At 39.4% G+C, this 8,839-nt stretch overlaps 1 non-coding gene across 1 annotated transcript; it reads left to right on the forward strand.

Moving 5' to 3' along the window:
• Positions 1-6,177: 6,177 nt before the first annotated feature.
• Positions 6,178-6,249, forward strand: TRNAE-UUC (transfer RNA glutamic acid (anticodon UUC)). Its single transcript has one exon. It is a non-coding gene; the product is annotated as a tRNA-Glu (tRNA).
• The last annotated feature ends 2,590 nt before the right edge of the window (positions 6,250-8,839 follow it).

Here is an 8,839-nt window from a genome sequence, read left to right on the forward strand (position 1 = left end):
AGTGATTATGTGTTCCCAAAGGGCAGTGTGGTGAAAGACACTGTGAAAAAGGGTCACCAAAGCTTGGTGTTGGAATCATGGGCACCGTGGGGACAACCTTTTGGGTCAGTGTTGTCTAGGAGGTCTCATAATGAAACCTACCTTAAAGGTGCCTTGATCTGGGACTTGTAGCCTTCAGAACCACGAGAAATAAGCTTCTGCTGATCAAGCAACCCAGTGCGTGGTATTTTGTTACAGCAGCCTGGGCAGACTAATACACATGGATTGTGGAACACCGCACAGTAGCAAGAGTCATGTTTCAGACTATGACTGTCACTTAAGAACAACTCTCTTATTTAGCTGCTCTTCCAGTTCTGGAATGTCTGCCCTTTTTCCTTCTGAATCATGTTTGGGATCAAACTGTTCTCAGTCTCAGAACCTGCAGAATTTATGCTGCTTCTTCTCTCCCTATCAGATGTTTTAAAACATCTTACATACAAATATCTTTCTTCTTTAAGGCATCACTTTATAATTTGCAGAACACTTCTACTGTCATTACTTTGTTTTTATTACACAGCCCACAAATTAAAACAAACAAATCCTCAATCATTTACTTTATTAAATAAAGTTTTTTATTTATAAACCTCTATCAATGTAACTCTTATCTTGTGAAATTTCTGTGTATGGGGGGGTTATAGCCATATAAAAATATTTGCAAATAAAAGTAGTGTAAACAAGTGTAAGGGAGATATTTAAAGAAGTGAAATTGTTTCAAGTAAATCACATATGATCATCGTTATGACAAAATTGAGAAAAACGGAGAAACTACCTAAAACTGACTATAGATCATTATTCAACACAGGATCTCTAAAACCTTTATTTTGAATCCTAATAGCTAGTTTTACTTTAGTTGGTGGTAGCCAATTTTCATTCAAAGTGTAATATGGTCAGATGTGTGGCATTTGTTTTTAGGCGAATACTAAATACTTACTCTTTGGGCACATGTTAATAAATAAGAACATACATTTTAAATACTTGGATTTAAAGAATACTTAGATTCCTTAAGTAGTTTTAGGATAAGTCTTATTTGAATAGCTGACTGCTGTCTTTTTTTTTTTTTATGAGGCAGCAGAGATACTCTGATGTAAATGGTAATTTATAAAAAAAATTACATAATATGCTATGTAGCAGTGAGACTCTAATTCTGTGCAGAAAGGATAATTGATGTGTTACTGCTCTATTTCACAATTTAGTTTTCCCACGCATGGGAGATATGCTGGGAATTAGTCTATTCCATCTTCTTAATGAGACTTATCTATTACCTCAGATAATGTATCTATTTTCATCAACCAGCAGGACTAACTGCTTACTGGAGTGAAGTTTTCAGCAGTTATTAGAAAGAAAATTTGCCAATAGATATAAAGTCTATCTTTCCACAAGTCTAGGTGTCTAGATAAAATGAAATGGGCTGTATATGCCGCTGCTGTGATAGGGAGGTGGACACCCACAGCTCCCGTGCAAGCTCATGAGAGCTGCTTGTTATTTTCCATAATAGCAAGAGCTTTATGCAGACAATGTTTACTCACTTAATGATATTATGGGAGGCTTCAATAACTAAGGGAAGAGGCTTGATAAAAATTGAGTGTCATTCAATTCTGATAACAATTGTGAGAGGGACTGTGTGGCTGGTCTCTTCAGGCAAAAAGAGGTTTTGTAATATCATGCATATGTAACGTACTAAATGGAAGCATTTGCAAAGCCTGCTATTTCTCTACCCTAAACCTGACATAATCAACCTTTCATATCTATTCCAAATCCAATTAGAAATGAAAGCAACCTAGCTAAGTGGGGATGTGAGATATTTCTAAGATCCTTGATGAATGATCATGGGGTACAATTTATCCATGTTTGGATAGCCCGTTATATTTTTCAGCAACTAAATTCATCAGAATATTGGCAGATTGTGAAGATTCTTTACCAATACTGGATTCTATGCTGTGTCTATTCACTTCTAGGTGAATAAAAAGGATAAAACCCTATGATAAAGGGATCACCAAGCTAAAACTCAAGCTATATAGTTCACTGGAAGTAATGGCATTCCACATACAATAAAGAGCCACACTCCATAGCAACAAGGGTACTGTGAGGAACAGATCCACTCTATGGTTATTTACACCCTTGTTGGCTTACTTTCTAGGAGAGGCTACACTCTACAAGGCTAAAGGAAGGGTGCTTTGAAGTGATTTTCCTGGAGTCATAACAGAAACAGAGCCTTTGTGCACATCTCTAGTTCTCACAGTGAGGCATGACCTGCACCATGAATCAGATGAAATTAAGATCTAAGAATTGCTTCCAGAGTCCTTGTTACATTAAACACCACATACCTCTCAGTGAGTCTCAGTGGTGGTTTACAGAGCCCTGGAGATCCCCCAGGACCTTTCGTACATGAGAATTAGTCTAAGATGCATGAACAAGATAAGCTGGTTTTGGGGTCAGCATCTCAGGTAGAGTGCAGAAGAAAGAGGAGCAAGGATGTTACCTATTCTTGTCACTCATCATTACCGAAGATCACAGGGCAGAGTTCCTAGGTTTCTGAATTTTCTTGTTAATATTTGGATTCTCTTTTCTTTCAGCTCTGGGCAAAGGCTGCCTGTAAACATGCAGATAGGAAGGGGGGCAAACAATATCCTAAGAGAGGATACCTAATAAATTATGGCAATGAGTTCCAGCATCCTCTTGAGATCAGTGGTAACTATTCAGTCTCTCCTGTCATCTCCTTTCACCCCATGCTGGTCTTATCACTTTTATTTACGGATAAGATTCCTGTAACAAGCTGAGGATACCAACACACTAGGTGTTTCAGTGGGCACAAATAAGTGGATGATATGAATTCTAACTCCAAAACTATTTGCAAATATGCAGGTGTGTGAAAGCATAGACATAGTACATAATTGGTGATCAAAGAGAAGTTAAAGAATGACAGTGACATAGAGATAAGGGTTTAGGACATGTGAAGGAAGGGAAACAATTTCTGGGCTGAGATTTCTGGAAGGCAGGAGTGTAGCAGTTGAAAGTATGAGTATTAGGGTTAGACAAACGAGTGGAATCCTCATTTCATTACCTCTTGTGTTGGTACTGGCAAAGTGATATGACCTCTCTGAGCTTCAGTTTTTCTAATGAAATAACTCCAATCTTAAGTTGTATTGTCTATGCAAAGTGCTCAGCATGTCATCTGACATGTATTAAGCTCTCGACACAGGGTAGCTGTCTTAATCATTACAGACTCCTGTGAGCCTCCATGATGACATTGTGGAGTCCACCTGCTCCAGGTGTCCACTTTGCCTTTTCAGAACTGAGCACCGACACGGACAGGGACTAAGTCCAAACCGCAGGGCTGCTTAGGGTCCAATGCCCATTCTGATCTTTTAACCAAGAAAAGAAGCAGAATGCTCAAGTGTGGAGTATTGAGACTGTGGGTGACAAAGCAGGCAGCTGTGAAAAGCCTAGGAAAATAGGAAGGTGGTGAGGGAGACAGCATGAAGCTTTCAGGAGGCCAAGCCAGGGGTCAGAGGCCCCGTGGAGACAGCAAGGACAGTCTCAGTTTCAGGGTCATCATTCACTATGTTCTTAACCATGTTTCTACCAACCTCTCATTGACCTGGTTTTAGTTTGAGGGACAGAATATGATTTGGGGTGAGGACACTTTCATTTCAATAGAACTAGATCACTCCCTAGGTCTCTTGTCAAGTTGAGACTGAGGGGGCCACTGAAGGCCATCACCGTGCAGCAAATTCACAGCTGCACAGGGAGCAACATAGTAAATCATCGTCCTTCCCACGAAGGCTGCCATCAATAATACCACAGGAGCCTTTCCCCCCAAGAACCAATAACTGCCTGGAACTGTGGGAGGCCCATTACAGCACTGAGAATTTGATGTGGAAAAATTAGAGGAATAAAATAGTTCGCTCACCAAAAAGAAAAATACATGAAAAGCAACACCAACATGAGTTTAATTATGAAGTCTTATTCTCACCCTTAGGGAGTTCATATATTCAGATGCCAGCCACAGAGCAACAGAGAGCACAATGGGGAGATTTGTTGTTATTTATGAGAATCTGAATCCTAGACATTTCATAAGATCAGTTTTTTAGGTTTTATACTAGCAGGAAGAAACCAAATTGTCAATTGATACTCAGAATTCACAATACTTGATCTTATTGTTAGTAATATTAGAAATGTGCCTGTATTCGCAATGCCAGTCCATTTTCATTTGTATAAACTTTTGGGGGCTTGAAAAGTATGACCTTAGCCAAGGTGTAAACTGGACTTGGAAATTCAGTAAGAAATATTGCAAAATTGGAGAAGGAAATGGCAACCCACTCCAGTATTCTCGCCTGGAAAATCCCATGGACAGAGGAGCCTCTTAGGCTGCAATCCATGGGGTCGCGAAGAGTTGGACATGACTGAGTGACTTCACTTTCACTTTTCTTCACTGTTTTCGTATGGTTAGGCTGCAGTAGACCCTCCAGAAACACTTGTTGAATAAAGAATTAAATGATTAAAAAAAAAGAAATATTGCAACATAATAGACCCTCAGCTTAATTCAGCTTTAGTTATCCCTGTAACACATCCCCACGGCAATTCTTCCAATCTTCTCCATATGTTTCCAAGTGTGCTTAGTCACTCAGTCATGTCTGACTCTTTGTGACCCCATGGACTGCAGCCTACCAGGCTCCTCTGTCCATGGGGATTCTCCAGGCAAGAATACTGGAGTGGGGTGCCATGCCCTTCTCCAGGGGACCTTCCCAACTCAAGGACTGAACCCAGGTCTGCTGCACTGAGGGCAGATTCTTTATCATCTGAGCTACCAGGAAAGCCCCCATTTGTGTCCAACCCTTTACCAAATTTACCTGTCTCATTCTCAGTTGAGGACTTTATTTCCCATTTTATTGAGAAGGTTAAGCCACTGGGTAGAAAGATTCTCATGACTTATAAGTAACATCACTCCTGCTTCATTCTGACTCTTAGAAAGTGTCCCCATTCCAGTCTAGGCTATTTTTAACAGAAAGCCTTAATGTCCACCTCTATGTGACTGAATTCTAGGGATTCCTCACTTGGATGAGTATTAAAATCACTTGCATTTCCTTGGCTACAAACCAGATTTTTTTTTTTTTAAGATTTTTTTTCTTAATACCATTTGTGAAGTCTTTATTGAATTTGTTACAGCATCCTTTCTGTTTTATGTCTTGGTTTTTGGCTACAAGGCGTGTGAGATCTTAGTTCCTTGACCAGGGATCGAATTCGCACTTAACCACCAGGGAAGTCCTCAAACCAGAGATTCTGATTTACTCATTCAGGGCTGGGATCTGGGAATCAATATTTCTAAACAGCACTCTCCTCAGGAGATTCCACATAATCATGCTGGCTTGGGGGAAATCACTGATTTATCTGTCGTTTGTACTCTCTGTAGACGTGCTTACGATTTTTAAGGACTCTTGTTAAAGTGATTTGTTTTACTTCTTCCAAACGACTGCAAGTTCCCCAGTTCAGGTGGTTGTGTCTTGGGGATTTTTGTGTGCTTGGCAATACTTTTCACTGTAGTTTGCTCATTGTTGTTTAGTCTCTAAGTCATGTCTAACTCTTTGCAATGCCATGGACGATAGCCCGCAAGGCTCCTTTGTCCGTGGGATTTCCCAGGCAAGAATACTGGCACAGGTAGCCATTTCCTTCTCCAGAGGATCTTCTCGAACCAGGGATGGAACCCACATCTCCTGTATTGGCAGGCAGGTTCTTTACCACTGAGCCACCAGGCATAGGATGCATCAACCAATATGTTGAGGAAAAGGTAAAATTTAGGGAGGAAAACTATAGAATATGTGGTTACCAGGTGGCTGCAGGCAGTAATAATAGTAACAGCCTCTCACATTTATTGAGGACCCACCTCTTGACTTGCCATGTTCACTTTACAGTGATTCACTTACATAAGTTTCAAAACCATTCTCTGAGGTTGTTACCGATTTTATGTTCATTTCTGGATATTAAGAAACCCAGAACAGGCAAGTGGAGTACTTTTTGTAAGGTCATACAGCTTAAAGACTGTTGTTTTGGGGTTTATTTTTGGAAGGGGGATGGGAAAATATACAGCCTGTAGAAATAGAATCTTTTAGAGGTTCATTGAAGAACCATGACTTAGGGAATTCCCTGGTGGTCTAGTGGTTAGGACTTGGCACTTTCACTGCTATGGCCCGGGTTCAATCCCTGGTCAGGGGACTGAGATCTGGCAAGCTATGCAGAAAAAACAAAAACAAAAACACACCCAAACCATGACTTAATTCTGTAGAAGGAGGTGAGCTCACTTTGGCAAATGTGATCAAAGAGAATGTTATAAAGGAGGTGGTTATTTGAACTGAAGCTCCAAGTTGTTGATACATACAGCAAGAGTACACAGCATTTCAGGAGAAGGAACAGCACCCTGGAAGCATGCTGGTGCTAGGATAGTAGCTTTTGCCTGCCTCTCTGGTCCATTCTTCATTTGGTGGAGGCTCAGAGCCACTTCCTCCTCACCCCCTTCCCCCTCATTTACTTGATTCCAAGAGCGAGAAGAAAAGAGAGACGGTTGACAGGCCAGCTCTTTGGAGCATGGAAACTAACAGTGACTATTATCCTAGCAGTCACTAAACTTTCATCTTCCCCCTTGAAAATCATCTCAACCACACCTCTCCCTCCTTTTTGATCCATATCTTATTTTGTAAAGGATGATTTCCTCATCTTGCAACTTTGATGAGCTGTCTTCTAATTTGGCCAAACCTCTGAAAGCCCTGTATCATAGAGGAAACTAGTACATTTTGAACAATACCAAAGTGCAAATTTAAAATAAAACTGAAATGATATTAAAAATCTCACCAATCTATCTCTGTCTCTCTCTCTCACACACACACACAATTAAGGAAAAGTACAAGGTTGGCAACCCTGCCTCTACCCACTTTATTTAATCCACCTAACAGAAGGAAGAAAACTGTCAGCAAAGGGAATATTTTGAGTTGAGGCCAAGTGTGACTGGAGCTGAAACACACTTTATCCAATAGTTGCTCTGGTTTACTTAACATTCATTACTTGGCAAGAACTCTTGACAACTACAATGAAATATGAAGATACAATAAATTTATCACAGTGGCTTATGCTTTCCTTTGGGCTTTTTCTTTAACATGACAGAAAAGTAAACAAAACAAAAACCTCAAAGAAGTAATTCAGGACTCTGGCTCACCTTGTATCCTTCTCTCTGTCAGGTTCTACATTATGTCAGACCTTGCAAGCAGTAGAATGGGTCATTTGACACACATTGAAATTATTTTGGGGGATTAAAAAATGATGGAAATGGAAAAACCATAGGACATTTTGAAGGAAGTATGATTGCTATCTTATGAACATGACTTAAAAAAAAAAATCTTCGTTTAGATGTTTATAATCATTTAACGCCTTTAGGCAGTTTTCTCCCAGGCAGAAGTGGCTCCAGAATTCTGTTCAGAGACAAGTTCCAACTAATTACAACTGGCCTCCTCAGTGCTCCCCAAGGAGTAATCTGGATGATGGAGAGAGGCTCTTGCTCCAAACTTCCATTCTGCCTTTCAGTTTGTAGAGTCTTACAGACTCTAAAATATTCTATTGATGTTGCTTTTCACAGCGGTAATTTACACTTAAAAAAATCCCACAAACAAATGAACTGTTAACCACACTTATAATTAGGATGCAGGCCCATGACACTCTTTATGTACATCAGTTACCAAGTTCTTAGGTGACAGCTCATGCTAGATACAGACCCTCACAGCATCTCTATAGTGTCTCAACTCAGACTTCAGAAGAAACTCAACTACTGTTTTGGTGAAATTGTGATTCATTCATAGATCATCTTTTCTTGATGGCAAATAAATGATGCTCTTGGTTATAATACTTTCTACACTTACTGATTTCTCTAAACATTCATGAAACAATTTTTAAGTTGTTAGACATCATACACCCAAGAAAACCTATCAATCCAATAACCAACATAAGCAAACAGTCTTTTCTATAGAGTAGAAGACATTTCCTTTGCAGCCTGAAAAGCAATACTTACCTCATGGTAACACTGTGAACATTAATAAAGTTTCTCAATTTTTTGAATTTTTTAGGACAAATGATTTCAAATAGCAGATAGCCTTTAGTAATTTTACACTTGATAATATAACAAATTAACTTTGATTTTTAGTATGCAATTTCTCTGAATGACTTAAAACATTTTACATATAACACTCTATTTAAAAAACAGATACGTAGAGCAATTTTTTGGTATATAAGGTGAATAGTCTTTACAGAAAGAGTAAGACTAAGTCAAACAAAGGGTGATTATCCACTTTTTCCAAAGTACTTTATATGGCATAAAGTTCATTTAACAAGTAATCACTGAGCAGTTACTACATGCCAAGTACTAAGCTGGGAACAACAACAGGCAATGAAAGATGGTCCCTGCCCTCACCAAGCATACAGCCTCATGGCCAGGGGAGACTGGCGTTAACTGAATAGTCACACAAACCTAACATTGCGGCTGAGAGAAGAGCTACACATGGGAGTCATTTGTGGTGTCGATAATGACTTGCTCAGAGATTCCAGGGGTTAGAAGGAGATATATATTTTAGAGTAGTCTTCCCACTCTTTAACAAATTGATTGCTTTCATAGTTAAACAGAGCAGAATGGAAGAAAAAGTTATTTACAGACAGAGGCATTTTTTGGCTCCCTACTGAATTACATATGCTTTTAAACAACTGCTTTTGACTTTACTTCAGTGGAATAACAGGACTTTGGATACATCTATCAAAAAGTGTTATG

Source organism: Bos mutus, chromosome 6, assembly GCF_027580195.1.
Source record: "Bos mutus isolate GX-2022 chromosome 6, NWIPB_WYAK_1.1, whole genome shotgun sequence".
NCBI classification, from domain to species: domain Eukaryota; kingdom Metazoa; phylum Chordata; class Mammalia; order Artiodactyla; family Bovidae; genus Bos; species Bos mutus.